The sequence below is a fragment of the Megascapheus bottae genome, chromosome 16 (assembly GCF_031878675.1).
Source record: "Megascapheus bottae isolate mThoBot1 chromosome 16, mThoBot2.hap1, whole genome shotgun sequence".
NCBI classification, from domain to species: domain Eukaryota; kingdom Metazoa; phylum Chordata; class Mammalia; order Rodentia; family Geomyidae; genus Megascapheus; species Megascapheus bottae.
The window spans coordinates 16,874,102-16,892,074 of record NC_143524.1 but is presented as its reverse complement, the minus strand read 5'-3'; the positions used below and the strand labels follow the sequence as shown (position 1 = coordinate 16,892,074).

The 17,973-nt window shown below is 35.4% G+C and overlaps 1 long non-coding RNA gene across 3 annotated transcripts in view; it reads right to left on the bottom strand.

Moving 5' to 3' along the window:
- Nucleotides 1-17,973, bottom strand: part of LOC150052947 (uncharacterized) — a 530,194-nt gene that overhangs the window by 43,763 nt on the left and 468,458 nt on the right. The window contains exon 4 of one of the 3 annotated variants that reach the window (XR_016538140.1): nt 8,849-8,905. The exons of the other annotated variants lie outside the window; for them this stretch is intronic. This is a non-coding gene — a long non-coding RNA (uncharacterized LOC150052947). The remainder of the gene's footprint in view (nt 1-8,848; nt 8,906-17,973) is intronic. 3 annotated transcript variants of the gene reach the window in all.

Below are 17,973 nucleotides of genomic sequence, written 5' to 3'. Positions count from 1 at the left end.
CAACACAAATCAAAACAGCATTAGCAGCAGCAGCAACAACAACAACAACAGTACACTTCAAAAATATATCTTTCTGTTTTAATGGCTAGTATCTTTAAGTCAACAGTGTTCCAGTATCTTTATCAGGGAAATAATTTTACAAATCAGTTCCCTACAGATGTTATAATAATGGCTCAGGAGTCTTTTATTAATAGCATATAGAAATGAACAAACTATAGTCTACAGTTCTCAGAATGAAATAGCCTTAACTGTATGTCTTCAAGTAAATAAAAAGAAATTTATATATATATATGTATATATATATATATGTTAAGCATACATTAACTATGAAGACCAGTTAGAGCAGGGAATTCCATGATCTTCCTAAAATTAAACAAAAAATTGAGTGACTAGGAAGCAAGAATGAAGGAATGGTCATGTATATATTAACTTATCCAGAAAGGTACACTCACCACCAATTCTAGCTCTACACTGGAGGGTACATCATCTTTGCTGATAGGAAATACCCTCTCTTTGATACTATATAGTGCATGTTAAGTAATAAGAACTATTTAAGTGAGTTAAACTAGGAAATTCCAAATAAATAGATTTCTATCCTCCTTGTGTGAGAAATAATACTATCCAGAGTATCTGGGAAAACATTAGATATATTTGTTGGAATTCTAATCAGAAATGATAATTGAACAAACCAATTGATTTATAAACAGGTATGAATGGAACCCATATCCCATAACTTAGGGAAGCTAGCGATATAGGGAAAACAAAGCACAATGCAACATGAGTAACTAAGCTTTATTATCAGCCTCCTCATACATCCCAACATTAGTTAGTGTCATTTGGCAAGGCACAAAACATTGGAAAGTACCATAGAACAACACATTAAGTGCTTCTGATGCATTTTCCTCTAGAAATGGATACCCTGTTCTTCTCCTTAGTGCCTCAGATTTTGCCATATCTTTTACTATGAAGAATTTCTCCACTTCAAACCTTCTCATTTTTTTTTTTGCAGATTGTACATCTTTTCTGCTTTTCACGATAAGCTCCTTCCACTGATAGTGCTCAATGGCTAATGGTCATGAAAAGCAGTAACTCTTTCAAATGTAAAAACATCATACCACATAAGCCAAAACAAATTCAACAGGAAGGTACAGATCTTGCCCTTATTTTTGTTTGCTATCCCTAGACAGTAGAGATGGTAATCTTACAGAAAGCTCGAGCAAGATTGTTTGTATAAGGTACACATTTTGACTTAGGCAGTTTAGAAAAGAAAACCATCTGTCCACTTATAAACATTCTTATTTGGAAAGAGTGTTTATAACATAGCCTTAAGCTTTGAAAGAAAGAAACCGTAACTGCCAATAATTTTGGAAGAGTTAATAACTTCCTTCTAAGGTGAGAAAAGGCCAACATTCCATCTAAAATATGAATTGGAGGAAAATATATATAATCTTCTAGCTAAGCTACAGCAGTTGAATAAAAAGTGGGTTTTCCTTCATTTAATGCAAAGGTAGAAAGGTAAAGTAGATAAAAATCACCAAAGAGAATTGATATTTGACAGAACATGTGCTTTTTTACCTCTGTGTCCAATGAGACAACAGCAAGTCACTATCTCATCTGGAAGGTTTCATATGATCAGAAGACAGGAAGGCATAAGCACCTAGATTTCTTGCGATTTTTCTTAATATTTATGTCTCTAGGACATAAATATGTTTGCTATAATAGGTAAGCTTTGGGTTTCTATTTAAAGAAAATCTATTTATCTGTATATCAAATTCCTTGCAGAATTATATTTGCAACACACTGGGAATGGAGCAATGATAGAAATACAGCCATTGTAACAAAAAGTACTCAAGAAATAAGAGATAGAAATATCTTCGCCCTACAATGTTCAAAATTACAAGGTCATGCATTTTCTTTGTGTGTAGAAATTTACTGTGTACATAGAACCCCTAAATTTAACTTATCAAAATGAGATAATACACTACAATGAGCCAAGGATAAAAGATATAAATGGGTTTAGGATAAAAGAAATGAATAAAAATAGTTCAATGGGGAAGAAGAGCAATTGATTCAGATTCTTGACTTTGCTCACTGTGATCAGTGAATTTAGCTAACCAAAATTGCAACCACTAATGCAAAGACAAAGAATCTTAAAACCGGTAAGAATTTGTCATTGCAAAGGGAGCAAGGAGAAATAAATTTCATGACTGGTTTAAAAAAAGTAAAGTGAAAAAGAAAGAGGCATTTTGATGGACCTCCTTAGAAATCACACAATGTTGTACTTGACAAAGATCTGTGGACAAATAGATCAGGAAGATGAAGAGTAGATGATATTTGGTAGGTTGCTTTTAATAAAATGAGAATTTAAATAATGATAACAACCATAGAAAGGTACAAGTTTAGGAGGGAATATAACTAGAAGCCCCAAAGGCAAAACATTTTTAAATGATAAATGAAATGGTAAAAAAAAACTGACCCCAAAGATCTAAACGAAGAAAAAGATCATTGTCTCTGATCAAGTTGTGCAAGTGAAAATGTAATGTATGGATTGTGTAGGGTACAGCAGGAAGTGAGTTAAAATGTTTTCTTTTTAATATATTTATTTATACACACAAATATACTTTTCATGTTGGAAAAGTGTTGTTGAGTGTGGTTTATGAGCTCCAAATCTTAGAATGCTATGTTGAAATTTTAGTGCCATTTACATTAGGTTGGGAATGTAGTTTCATATGTCACAAGTGCATTTCTCCAAGGACTGTATTTTTATTTTTAGAAACTGAGGTGTTACTATCCTGGGACTCAAAAGCAGGCTTTATACAAGGAAACTGTCCTTTCCTCTTGATCATTTTATTTTTTAGACTCTTGAAGCCACAAAGTGCCCTCATTTGAAACTAAGCAAATGTTGGCATTATGCTTTAATTATCCCTGCTTCCAGAATGGTAAGGTGAAATTTTTTTCTTTATTAATTAAAAAAGTAGAGCAAACTTTTTATATCTTCCTGATACCTTATCCAGTGTGTTAAAACAATGGAGGAGGAATTAAGATACTTGTACTTAAAGCTTGGAAGTTAGATTTCCATTTGACCAACAGATAATTGCCTTCTGATGATACAGTTTCTTGGGAATAGATATTTAATAATTTTTGGATAGAGACAAAATGTTACATAACACTGCAGACAAATAGCAAATTAGGACATTAACACTGTTATTTAGCCAAATTCCCTAACGCATGCATCAGTAAACTCAGATTTAGATACCGTATTAATGGCAATATGTTTCTCCCAAAAGTGCAGCTTGAGGTTGCGCTAGCCAGCTCCTATGGAGTGTCCAATCTGTGCTTTCAGTTCTTTGAGCCTGTATGTGCAGTTTTGAGTTGCTTGAACACATCTCTGTCCTTTATACAAAGGGCTAGAATACAGGTCTTCATGTAATTAGATGCTGACGTGAAGTACACATCTTGGGCATGTCAACCACACAATGTTTAATGAATCATTTTCTTTTCTGCCCTTGACCTTGCCAAGAATGCTTTGTATGCACAAATCCAGAAACCTGTGAGGCCATATGGTGTGGGTCAGCCCTTGACCAGGTTGTTTCTTCCAGCTGTCACTCTCAAACCAACATCCCACACAGATATATTTTATCTGCATAGGCAACTCTTCTGACTTCAGCAAAGAGTAGCCTTGTTCAAACATGATGTGTTCCAGTTGTTGAAGACAAATGACTTCTTATTTCAGACATGAGATTTCTGAGAAACCTTTGATATGAACTCTACAACTTTGGATTTTAGTTTTTAATTATAAACAATATGTAGGAGTCAGACCAATTATAAAACAATAGATAGGATATAAATATAAACATCTCTTTCTGTCACTAGATGTTAATAGATTTAGCATATTTCTTTTGTATCCTTCCAGAAATTTTATAGGCTTATAAACAAAGTATATTGTGTTGGTGAAATAAAATCATATTCTTTACATGGTTCTGATCTGGATACAGTAAGAGATGTATCCTATAATCTTTGTATATCAACAAATATGGCTTTTTTCACGGTTTATAAGGCCCATATAATATTTTTTGCAGGATGACTATATTTTACTTAATTAGTACATTTCTATTATAAATATGTACTTATGCTGTTTTATATATTTTTGACACAACAATTTATTTATTATTTTTTTTTTTTTGCCAGTCCTGGGGGCTTGAACTCAGGGCCCGGGCACTGTCATTGGATACTTTTTGCTCAAGGCTAGCACTCTGCCACTTGAGCCACAGCGCCACTCCTGGCTTTTTCTTTATATGCAGTCCCAGGGAATCAAACCCAGGGCTTCGTGCATGCTAGGCATGCATGCTACCACTAGGCCACGCTCCTGGACCATAAGTAATTTTCTGTTTTATGTTTAATATGTAAATTAAAATAAGAGACATGGGAGTCCTCTGCTGTTAATTTTTATTAAGGGTATACTTCTATTACATAAAAGAAGTAATAGGATGGAATTAACATATCGAAGTTGTAGTCAGACTGATTTATAAAGACTTTTAACCTTATGCCTGAATTAGGGCTTGAACTCAGGGTCTTGCAGTCTCCTTTGACTTTCTTGCTCAAGTTTAGCACTTTATTGTTTGATCCATACCTCAACTTCTAGTTTTTTGATTGCTAATGAAAGGTATTTCAAGAACCTTTTTTTTTCCTAGATAGGATAGAAGGAACTATTTCTCTTGACTATCATTACTTTTATTTCTCTGTGTATTATTGTTCAAACACTTCCTCTGAGTCTCAGATTTACTCTTTACAAACATAATAGCAAGTCCTACAAAACTAAGATTTTTGAACTGAAATTCACTAAGAAATGGTTATATGTCTTACAATACTTCTAAAATCAAAATCATTAGAGGAAGGAAAAGGGGGGGGAGAATATTACCTAAGAGCAGAATATTTAAAGCAGAATTGGAATGATTTTCACATCCTCTACATTTTCTAAGTCACTGTTTTCCAATAAACTTCAAGAATTTCTTTTTTTAACATGCATATTTTTTTTCTTTTTCCTTATCTTTGAATAGTTGATATACAGACCTGTCACATTGACAGGAATCAGGTAAATCAATACATTTCTTTTTTGAACCATGTCTCCCCTCTGTCACTCTCTCTTTCCCATTCCCTTCCTTAAGATATCCAGTGAATTTTGCACAGTATCTAGTGAGTATCATTGTTATATTTGTTCATCCTTGTTCCGCATTTTATGTATCTTCTAAGTAAACCCAATGACTATAATAAACAAATAACACTAGGACATGATAAATTATATAGGACTCTGGTCATTAACCTAGAGTGGTAAAAAAGGGGCTATGCTATGCATAGGAGTGGCAGAAAAAGTCTCAATAACTATGGACAGATGAGCAGATAAAATAATATTCAATAGGGGTCAGGAGTTTTGCCTAGTGGTAGAGTGATTGCCTAGCATGCACAAAGACCCAGATTCGATTCCTTCATACCACATACATAGGAAAAAGCTGGAAGTGGTGCTGTGGCTCAAGTGTTAGCGCTCTAGCCTTGAGAAAAGTCCAAGGACAGTGCTCAGGCCCTGAGTTAAGCACCACAACTGGCAAAAAAAAATTATTCTATAAAACTAGCTCCAAGAAAGGAAACAAGAAATTTAAAGATTGCTGATTACTCCCCCCCTTTTTTTTTTAACATCTCTCTTTATCCACCGAATGGTACCTTCCCTTGTGTACAATCCATGTAACAAGGATTAATAAACAATTGACCAAGTTCTAGGAACACAGAGAATGACTGGCTGAATACAACTGTTTTGTGGCCTTGCTAGTGATCTTTTCCAGCTGAAGGTGTTTTGAAGAAAACACTAAGCTATCACAGCATTTGTAGTTGCTGCTGACACACAGGCCATCCGTACTGAGCTCTCTGCATCTGGTGGTTTCCTGGTTATAAACTAGGAGACATTATCTCCATGACAATTCATCCATGTACCAATTTACTGTAAAATTCTATCCAGATTTTCACATTTTTTCCTAAGGATTATCATCATTCTCTTGAAGAGAGTCTTGACAAGAATGGACTTATGAATGAGACAAGGTCAGGACTCATTCACGCCTTTTCATAAGATTGGAGGAAATGAAACTTCAAAGGCATCCATTAATCTGCCCATATTGCCGAAGTTCACTTCTTTGTCCAGTACATGACCATGAATGCCACTTTATTTTAAATCAAGAAGAGAATGTTCTAGCTAATGGATCTTCCTGTTCCTGGTCTTCTTTCAGAAAGAAGTTACATTTTTTTTTCAAGTATTTCAAGCATAGGATATCAAACATCTGCTGTACTTGACCCAATGGTGTGAATGAGCTCATCTCTGTGATCCATGAGCTGTGAGTCTATTGTGCTATGATCCTGTTTTTTTTTCCTATGTATGTGGTGCCAAGGAATGGAACCCGGGTCTTCGTGCATGCTAGGCAGGCACTCTACCACTAGGCCAAACTCCCGGCCCCAGTGATCCTGTTTCTTAAGTACAGTGTCATGTATGATTTACTGATGTATGATTCTTATTGTCATCTTTTCAACTAGAGATGTTTTCTTCAGTTACCCATTGTTGTATTTTGTTTTTCAATTCAGATAAGAGTTTTGCCTGAAAGGCTCTTCCTGATTTTCAATCACAACGACTTACCCCTATTGTGTAAAATAAAGCAAATATATGTAACAGACATACACAAATATATGTACATATAGTTGTATTTTATTTGTAGTTAACTCAGTCTTCTATAAAAATTAATCATTTGTTGGTTACGTGTGTGTATGTATATGTGTGTGTGCTTGCATGCCTGTCCTGGAGTTTGAAGACAGGGCCTGGGCACTGTCCTTGATGTTTTTTGTTGTTGTTGTTTTGTTTTATTTTTGTTTTTCTCAAGACTACCATGTTACCATTTGACTTAGGTTCACTTACAGTTTTTTGCTGATTAGTTAGAGATAAAGGTCCCATGGACTTTCCATCCTGGACTGACTTTGAACTATAACTGTTTTCAGATCTAAGTCTATTGAATAGCTAGGATTACAGGTATGAGCTTCCAGCAACTTGTTGTATTTTGCAATCTTAAGCATAAATTGAGCTACTGAACAAAAATCAAGTGCTCATAGTACCAATAAGTGGAATGTTTTCTCATTAAATTCTATTCCAACATTCATGACCCAGCCTTCACCAACCTCTTCTACATTCCTCTAGGAAAATTTAAGTTATTTTAACTTCAGTACTACTTAGCACTGAGCTCTTTCATTGATTATAGTAGTTCGATTTATTCTAGTAATTTGAGTCTTCACCTAGGTGCAGACTGTATGTTGTTTATCCTCAGTACCCAATGCATAATCAACAAAAATATGAAATAATTGTTGTGTGGGCCGGGATCCTGTCTCTGAGTTTGTGTTTAAGGCTAATACTCTACCACTTGAACCATGCATAACTCTGCGTCAGCTTTTTTGGTGGTTTATTACAGAGAAGAGCCTCACTACTTTCCAGCCTGGACTGGCTTTGAACCACAATCCTAGGACCTCAACCACTTTAGTAGCTAAGATGACAGTTGTGAGCCACCGGTTCCCAGTTCAACATTTTTAAAATATGAACAGAAAGGCAATCTTTGCTTTATATAATCCATGCCTGTGTCTGACCATTTTAACCTCTCAGTTATTTTTAGACAGTTTTCGTATATATTATTCTGAACCATATAAATAACAAGATAGTAGAGTATTAGGAATTTCTCTAGATTCAGCCTAAAAGGTATGCCAGTGAAGAAGATGATTCTTTATACACATGAATGAGACGTCCCCTAGGATGCAAATAATGGCATATCTGTTCCAATCGCGTAGAAAAATGCCAATTCATTACATAGCAAGTCACTGGAAGGTCAGAAAGGGAAAATTTACATAAAATATATTCATCCCCCACATGGAAGAAAGTGCATTTCAGATAGATCATGTGCTACAGGGAGGATTGAAACCAAATGCACAACCATCATGCTTCATCCTTTTACATCTGATTCACTTCCCTTTGAGCTGGCTGAAAGGAAACCTCCCTGTACCTGACAAAAAAGCTTGAAACTTTCTTTTGCTGTTCTCTCATGAGAACTGCAGCTATGTTCCTTTGACAGAACAGTGTTAGTGCGGCTTTGCTAACCAGTCTGTAGGCAGATGCATATGTGTTCATCGGGTGTGTGTGACTCTACCATTACACAAGCCTCTAAGTTAATATTGTAGGGTAATTCTCATTGTATTCATGTCTTTTTAAAAAGCCAGGATTCTTTGTTATGCAGTGAGTACTTGTAAAAATAGTAGTTGAAATAAGATTTTTCTGTATACTTGTAGATATTGTAATATTTTCCTGCGCTGACAATAGAGGTCTATATGTATGGGACACAGACAAACATGACTGAAAGCAAGCACGTAAAGAGCACCTGGAAACTTAATAAGGTTGTTGACATAGTAATAATACTGAAGGAGGAAAGGCAGAAGAGGAGGGGAATGTCACTATTTATTTAGAACTTCTTAGACTAGGAACTTTCTAAGTAAGTAATATAAGGGAGAATAACATAATAAAGATACTTAGGTTAAATAATGGAAAATAAATTAAACAAATCACTAGGTGTCACAGCAAGACCAATCGAGACTATTCTTAGGAGAGAAACACAAAGGCGCAATGCCTCTGTGTATGTGAAATTAACTGCAGGAAATGGAAACCAGAAGTTTTTACTTTTGCTGATGTTATGGTTTTCTTTGCTTTCTGTCCTGTTTGTTCATGTATCTGTCTTTGGAAGGGTCAGAGGGACAAAGAGTGAACAAATGCAGCGGTACTCACTAGACACAGTGTTGAAAATGAAGTCTGCAACTTACGGATGAAGATGGGAGGTAAAGCCTGGGAAGGATGGAAGAGGTGACATTGTTCAAAAAAATAAATATATTCTTTATCTGACTTATAGAACTATAACGTCTCTGCAACATCACCTTTACAAAAACAAGCAAAATGCATCACAAAATGAACAAAATTTAAAATGCAGAATAAAATGAGAAAACAGATGCATTATTCTTATAAGACAAACATTCAAAACAATAGAAATTACACCAATTGTGAAGAATAAAAACTGAGGGAAGAAAATCCTGTGGTATACTACCAGCCTTTAGCAAAAGAAGCTTAGAACTACACTGCTCCATCCCTTAGTTCACAACTCAAGCAAGGCACCAAAACAAACAAAACAACAGCTTTTCATGGTGATGCAGAATAACATAAGGCAACATCAACCAAGGAAAAAATCTTGTCCTGATGGGGTGTGTTTTCTTTTAATACATATAAATACACTTTGGTATATATTAATATATAGTGTATGTATTATATATTACATATAAATATATAGTCTTCCACATTCCAAATATTACTAATATATCAAAGTTTCATTTTAATTTTTGTATGGAATGGCTTCTATTTCCTTTCCCTTTATTACTTTTTCTAATTTGGTGAAAAATAACATCCTGGGCCAGGAGTTTGGCTTAGTGGTAGAGTGCTTGCCTAGCATGCGTGAAGACCAGGGTTCAATTCCTTGGTACCACGTACACAGAAAAAAGTTGGAAGTGGTGCTGAGGCTCAAGAGGTAGAGCTCTAGCCTTGAGAAAATCCAAGGACAGTGTTCAGGCCCTGATTTCAAGCCCAGGACTGCAAAAAAAATAAAATTCTAAAGATTATATTTTAACATATATATTCATATATGCGTATAAATACACATACATGTATATATACATATATACATTTTGAATCTATCTTTACCCTTAGATTACAAAATGCAAAATAAAAAATATTATGTCAAAATGCAAACACATTCAGGAGAACAAGAAATATTTTGGTAGAATAAAAAATATTCTAAACCTTTGGTTTAAATATAGGCATCGAAGAGATTTAGGTTTTCTAGTGACCTATATATTACTTAAACTCCTCACATCCCTCGAATATATACTGCATAATTGAAGTTTCACAACCACTCTTGGTTTTTTTCTCCTTTACTGACAACACTCAAGAGTGCATCCATTAGTTGCCTAATAAGCATTTGCTGAAGCCTGTGTTAGCACAGGTAAATGCACCCTTTTTTCTTCCACCGTGTATTTTGTTCCCTAAACATGTATTATCCAATTGAACTAGTCCAGTTTACAATTGGATAAATCATAAGCTAGTTGATTCAGAAAACTTCCCTTATTTTTACTTTATTTCATCTAAGTATTTTACAGCAGAAAATACTGGGAATATTCTAGATAGCTCTAAATGGTCCCCCCCACACACTCTGGCTCAAAGTGTGCAAAATCTCCTATGCAATATAATACTTCTATAAATAATTAGCACAGCAATGTATCAGTCAGAAGAAATACTAAAAGTAGTCTACAAAAAGAGAAGAATTCCATATCCTGGTGATCCTTTCATTTAGCCTCATCCTAATGTATCTAGATTTTGTGCTATTGTATTCCTCTGCTAGGTGAGTCCTAGGTGTGTAGTATCTCCAGGATATGGAAACAAGAGCTTTATCGTGTGTGATTACTGTTCTTAATATACTATGTTATTTCTCTTCTCTTTTTTTGACCTTTGGTTAATCTCATATTGTTACCGTATCTGACTTTGTTACCTGGAATATTATATATATATTTGTTTATTTGAAATTTGAAAGAGAAGGGAGGATTGGGGAGAGGGAAATGGACAAAAACATGAAAAGTGGTATTAATGTGTGAGAAGTAATGCACCTATTATCTGGCAATATAACTGTAATCTCTTTATACACTATAATAAAAATAAAAAAGAAGAATTAACTTACTAGATAGTGCCATTTTTTCTGGCACTATTGAAATTGAAATATACTGTTCCTTGAAAGTACTTTTAGAGGATACATTGCTACATTTGGCAAACCAGGACAAATTCATCGTGCTATAATATATACATAAGTTTGGATCTGGTATCTCCTCAATCTCCCATCTATTAAAATTTTATTCCTTAACTTGGTGTTACTTGATAGGGAAGAACATACAGGAAGCAGTGTGTAGCCAAGCTCTGCAGGCCCTTAGGAGACTAAGATCTGAGTATCCCAAGTGAAAGCCATCCAGACAGCAAAATCCTTGCGATTCTCTAAATGAAGCAACACATAACTGGTAGTGGAGGTATGGATCAAAAAGTAGAGCACGGTGCTTTAGTGACGAGATCAAGTAGGTGTAGGAGGCTTTGAATTTAAGCAATAGTATAGGCACAGAACAAAAAAGAAGTGAGGTCTAGTGAACATTCACTAGCTCTTTGGAGACATTTCCTTGAAGTGAATGGTGAAACCCCAGAATCTCTTTCTGACTTTCATTACGCAGCCCTTAATTGGCTTTGTTCTGTTGGCTCCCATAAGGGCTTTCCATGGCAGGCTCAGAGCAATCAGGACAATTGATTATGGGCTGAAACTTACAAAACTGTGAATCAAAATGACACTATTCTTTGGAGGCTTGATTGTCTCACGTCATGGAAACATGATGAACACAATAGCCTGCGTGGAGAGTAGAGGAATGGACGCAGTATTACAGGTTGGACTTTGTCCTCAATATTCTAGAGTGGTATACTCAAGGCCTGGGAATGTGGCTTAGTGGTAGAGTGCTTGCCTAGCATGCAGAAAGCCTTGGGCTCCATCCCTCAGTACCATGTCCACAGAAAAACCCAGAAGTGACACAGTGGTAGAGTTCTCGCCTTGAATAAAGAAGCTCAAGGACAGTGCCCAGGCAGAGTTCATGCTTCAGGACTGGCAAAAAAAAGGAAAAAAATACAAAGAAAAAAATATTTAAAAATGTACTTACTATCTATGTATGTTATGTTATATATGAAATGAAAATGAAATGAAATTTTAAAATGATATCTTTTGGTGAAGCAATTAGATAGTTCTGGAACAACAGGTAAATTCACAAATGTAATGGTTGTTGTTTTTGATAAATCTACTAGAGTTCCAAATAAACACTCATGAATAAGTCACATGTCATGTGTACTTTGACGTTTTGTTTCATTTTGGTTCCAGAAATATCTACTGGGTATGCCTACAATTGAAATCAATGCATTTTTTTTCAAAAATTGAACCACTTCATAAGGTAGGAAAAAAATAATGTTCAAAATGGATAGTAGGAGGCCAAAGGAAACCATCCCTTCCCTAAGTAGAAATTTTCCCAGAAAAAAAAAATCTGCATTGTAGAAAATTGAGAGGACCAGCCAGGAGTTTGGCCTGGGGGTAAGAGTGGTTGCCTAGCATGCGTGAAGACCTGGGCTTGATTCCCCCGTATGACATACATAGAAAAAGCCGGAAATGGTGTTATGGTTTAAGTGGTAGAGCTCTAGCCTTGAGAAAGTCCAAGGGCAGTGCTCAGACCCTGAGTTCAAGCCCCAGAACTGGCAAAAAAAAAAGAAAATTGAGAGGATCAAGTTCGTACACTTGTTTGAGATAGACCCAATCTTTAAATGCTGTTCTTCCTCTGAGTTTCTCAAAGACAGCTATGTTTATATTAAAATTATAATAATCCCAAGGGTCACGAGTTTTTTTTTTTAACCAGTCCTCGGCTTGAGCTCAGGGCCTGAGCACTGTCCTTGTGTTTTCTCAAGGCGAGAGCTCTACCACTTGAGCCACAGCACCACTTCTGCATTTTTTTCTGTATATGTGGTACAGAGGAATTGAACCAGGTCTTCGTGCATGCTAGGTGAGCACTCTACCACTAGGCCAAACTCCCAGCCCGGGTTACAATCTTGTGACTTTTAAATACACCTTTTAATACCTTTAAGAAAACTCGATGTGGTTGTACTCAAGATATCCATAACATTCTGAGTATCCTCTCCCCAAATTCTTCTGGTGCCTCCTAGACATTCCTAAACAGTTTTCTCCAAGAGATGGCCAAGAACTACAGAAATCAATTTCCTACTCAAAATGAGAAGATTCCTTCTGATATTGTACCTGCCAGTGATGCTATTTTTCTCCTGAAAGTATAAGAAATGGCACTGTCTTCTCTTTTCTTATCATCATCTTATACGCTTTGTTAGGAAGTCTATCTTTTTTTTTCAAACTTAAATGATTCAAGAATTTAATATAACCATGTAGGAAAATAAACATGCAAATGATGCCACAGAGAAAAGATAAATTGTTTCTGACAATATATCTCAAAAGCCAAAAACATTATCAGAGAAGCATTTCAAAAAGTGATCATTTCTAATATCTTTGATGATAGTTAAATATCATTCTTATTAATTACATTCTTCCTATATTTTTCCATATATTTTTATTGTAATTAATAGAAAGGTTACATTATATTCACCAGATAGAAAGTGAATTACTTCACATACACTGATAGCCTTTCTCATGTCTTGTCCCCATTTCCCTCCCACCACCCCGGCCCCTCATCTGTTTTCCCCCTTCTCTATCCATTTAAGAAGTCTATCTTTTATGACAGAACTGAGCATTGGAACAAACTGGCTATACACTGGCTATTTCTTTTTTTTAAATTTTTTATTGTAATTAATAAAAGGGTTACATGATATTTGCCAGATAGATGGTGCATTAATTCACATACATTGATATCCTTTCACATGTCTTGGTACCCATTACCCTTCCCCCCACCCCCCACCCGTCTTGGTTTTCCTCCCTTCCCTATCAAATTTCAAATAACCAAATACAAATAAATTCAATATATCAGATAACAAAGTGAGATACTGTAACAATATGAGATACCCAAGGGACAGCAAAGGAGATGAGAGACAACATAGTACATTAAGGACAACAATCATTCGTTATATGGCTTTTGTTTCAATATCCTGGAGGTCCTTTCAATTAGCTTCATACTATATGGCTTTATGTATCAAGATTTTGCTCTATTGCAGATCTCTGCTAGTAGAGCCGAAAGTTTCTACTGATTATGACAAATGAGGGAAACCATTGAGCCTAAGTTCCTTTGAGTCTGGCTTACTTCACTTAATATGATTTTTTCTAAGTCTTTCCATTTCCTAACAAATGGGGCAATGTCATTCTTTCTGACAGCAGCATAGAATTCCATTGTGTACAAATACCACAACTTGTTGATCCACTCATCAACTGAGGGACATCTAGGTTGGTTCCATGTCTTTGCTATGGTGAATAGTGCTGCAATGAACATTGTTGTGCTAGTGGATTTAGTATGCCCTAGATTCTGGATGGTTGTGTAAATGCCAAGTAGTGGAATTGCTGGGTCATAGGGGAGTTCTATGTTTAGCCTTTTGAGGCACTGCCACACTACTTTCCATAGTGTTTGAATGAGTTTGCACTCCCACCAACAGTGTAGTAGTGATCCCTCCTGGCCACATCCACTCCAGCATCTGTTATTATTCGTTTTCCTGATCCTTGCCATTCTAACTGGAGTGAGGTAGAATCTTAGAGTTGTTTTGATTTGCATTTCTTTTATGATCAGAAATTTTGAGCATTTCTTCATGTGTCTATAGGCTGTTTTTGCTTCTTCTTCAGAGAAGACTCTCTTTTAAGTCTTTGGCCCATTTTTTAATGGGATGGTTGTTACTTTGGAGATTAGTTTTGGAGTGATTCAATTTTTTGAGCTGTTGATATATTTTAGATATGAGGCCCTTGTCCGTTGTTTGGTTGGTGAAGATTTTCTCCCACTCTGTAGGCTTCCTAATTAATTTACTAGCTATGTCCTTTGCCATACAAAAGCTCCGCAGTTTAATGCAGTCCCACTTATCCAGCCTTTCTCTGATTTGTTGTGATTCTTGGTCCTTATTAAGAAAGTTTCGACCTGTGCCAAGGAGGCCTAGTGTATCTCCTATTCCTTCCTGTAAAGTTTTCAGTGTGTCAGCTTTTACCTCCTTTGATCCATTTGGAGTTAATTCTAGTGCAAGGTGACAAAGAAGGATCCAACTTTAGTTTTCTGCAGGTGCTTAACCAGTTCTGCCAGCACAACTTGTTGAAGAGGCTGTCTTTCTTCCATTCTATTTTATTTGGCTCCCTTGTCAAGGATTAGGTGGCCATAGGTCTGTGGTTTAATATCTGGGTCCTCAGTTCTATTCCATTGGTCTTCAGGCCTGTTCTTGTGCCTACACTGGATATTTCTTTATTTCATTTTCACTGATACTCTTCTCTCTCTCTTTAACTTTTTCTCTCTCTCTTGCTTTCTCTCCCTCAGTATTGATGAGATTATGAGATAATTGTAATGCTGACTTTATTGTGACTGATAAATAGGTTGCATATTTTTAGCTTCTCTCCAAAAAAAGCAATCCCAATATATTGTGCCACCCTTTCCTGTGACACATGTAAAATTTCTTGTTTAGAAGAACAAGCAGAGCTGCCTTCTGAAATAGTAAATATTATCAAACCAGTGAACAATGTAGGTTTGCACTGGGTATTACTGTTCTTTCTGCATTTCTCATTTGCAGATAGAATGGCACATGCTTCTGATAATTTGATATCCACATCTCAACTTTGGGGAAAAGAGCAAAAGGAAAGGTACAGAATGTGTGAATCTAATTATACAGGATCTTAAAAAGAAGCTGTGTTTGGATATTATTCTGTCCCTGAAAGATTTTGATAAAATTATTTATTTCTGACCTCACCAGTATGCAAGCAGCCATCACTTCCTTTGGCCTGGGGCAAGGTTTTCAATTCTTTGGAAGGATGAGGCATTAGTTAATCTTTGGATCCCCATACTATTTCTGTAAATTACTAGTTTCTATAATGCTTTACTTCCTCATTTATAATGCATGAAATACAATAGAAACTGCAAATTTGTTCGTGGAAGAGGTGTTAATATGATCACCATATTTTCTTAATTATAAATAAGTATAATAAAAGTAATAAATTTACAAATTACATTGTATATCATAGTGTATTATACAACCTCATAATATTTTACATTAAAATATTTTGATTATACCCACAAACTAGTAGCATGATGCTATTATTATTGCTACTTCCATATTAGCATTATAGTTTCTGTTTCAGCTTTGATTAAATTGATAGGTATGAAAATTATGACATAATCTATCAGCAGTTTCCTAAATATATGCTCCATTTCACAGTTTACTTGTTACTGTTTTCAGTACTTTTTCCTCTGTGTAATCATCCCCAAAACATCTTTAAAATCAGCCAGAGATCTTGCTCCTAATTTTGAACTTGAACGACTTCTAAAGTAATTGAATTGTATCATTGACTACACAATCTGTGCTTCTGTTTTCTTGTCTAAATTGTTTTCCCCCTTTTTTCCTGAGTATTATAAACAGATGAGCTCAACCAAGCACAGCTCTTCTTACGTTCTTCGTAGCCACTGATTTTTTACTTCACTTCACAGACACATTAACACACAGAAACACAACATGCACACACATCCATACTATGAAAAATTTGACTATCATTACCTCCACTATCTCACTTCATTCAACATATCTCCAAATCCCTATATTTATTTCCATTCCAGCTATAGCTATTACCAGCAATGCTTGCAAGGATAAATATAAGGCTCACTTACATGGCCTTTTTGCACTTGACTTTCCAGTAGCAATTAACAAAGATGGACATACTATTCTTGGCTTTTGTGTCACTAAGTTTCCCTTCTTCTTTTCCCATAAGAATACTTGTCTTTTTGCCAGTTACTTCTTTTTTTCATATATTTTTATTGTAATTAATAGAAGGGTTATGTTATATTCACCAGATAGATGGTGCATTACTTCACCTACATTGATACCCTTTCTCATGTCTTGTTCCCCATTTCTCTCCCCCCTACCCCCACCCCTCATCTTGTTTTCCCCCCTTCCCTATCCTATTTCAAATAACCAAATACGAATATATGCAATACATCAGATAACAAAGTGAAATACTGTAACAATATGAGATACCAAGGGACAGCAAAAGAGATGAGAGATAACAGTACATTAAGGACAACAATCACTCATTATACTTGCCAGTTACTTCTTTGTCTGAGCTATGGATGTGAGAGAGCACTCTAGAGTTGAGCCTGGACCCTGGTCAATTGCTCTGTCTGTCTCTGTGTCTGTCTCTGTGTCTTCTCCTTGTCAATATTCTATAAAATAATTTTGCTGGGCTAAGAACTCCTAAGTTATATTTCTATCTGCCCTTCAAAATACTGAACTGAGGACTCAGTACTTTGCCTTCCATTTCTACAGTCTTCTTTCCTTTGCTTTCCTCATCTCACGAAATGGCGCCAATAATGATCTGGGAAATTATGCCAACATTAATAAATAATTCTACATTCTTACATTTACCTCCCCCCTACTTCTAATCAATCAGCATGTTCTATAAAACACATGTTCTATAAAACAAAAATGTCTACTAGATCTCATTATTTATACTATAACTAACAAAGATAACTTGTATTATTACTGACATTTATTTTGATTGCTTCTATGGATAACAAGTGTGTATCTCTTTAATTTAGAATATTTTTTCTTCTTTCAGTAGTATGAATTAAACACAGAGATTGATCTCGTAAATTCCAGGCACATACTTTCCTATTGAACTGTCACAAACCCAATTATCCTTTAAAAAAAAGAAAAGAAAAAAATATGTATCAAATAATAATTTTCCTGGTTCAATTCTTACATTGTGTAATATCATTTAGCATAAAACCTAAATTAGTTTCATGTTCCTTGAAGCCCTAAATAGACATTCTTTTCAACTGCACAACTTGATGCTTTGTTTCCTAGAAATTTTATGGTTTTTTTTATTCCTTATTTACAACACTATCTTTATGTTGTGGGTATTTGATCTTCTTCCTTTTTCTAGAAGGTTCTTCCTTAAATTCTTTTCATGTTCTCTCCTTTCTTTTGACATATCTCAATGCAAATGTGATCCTATAAAAGAAGTTGTAACCAACTCCACTACAAAATGCAAAGGTTATTTTCTCCTTTCATTTTACCCCTGGTTCCAGTAACTGCAAACAATTCTTTACTTC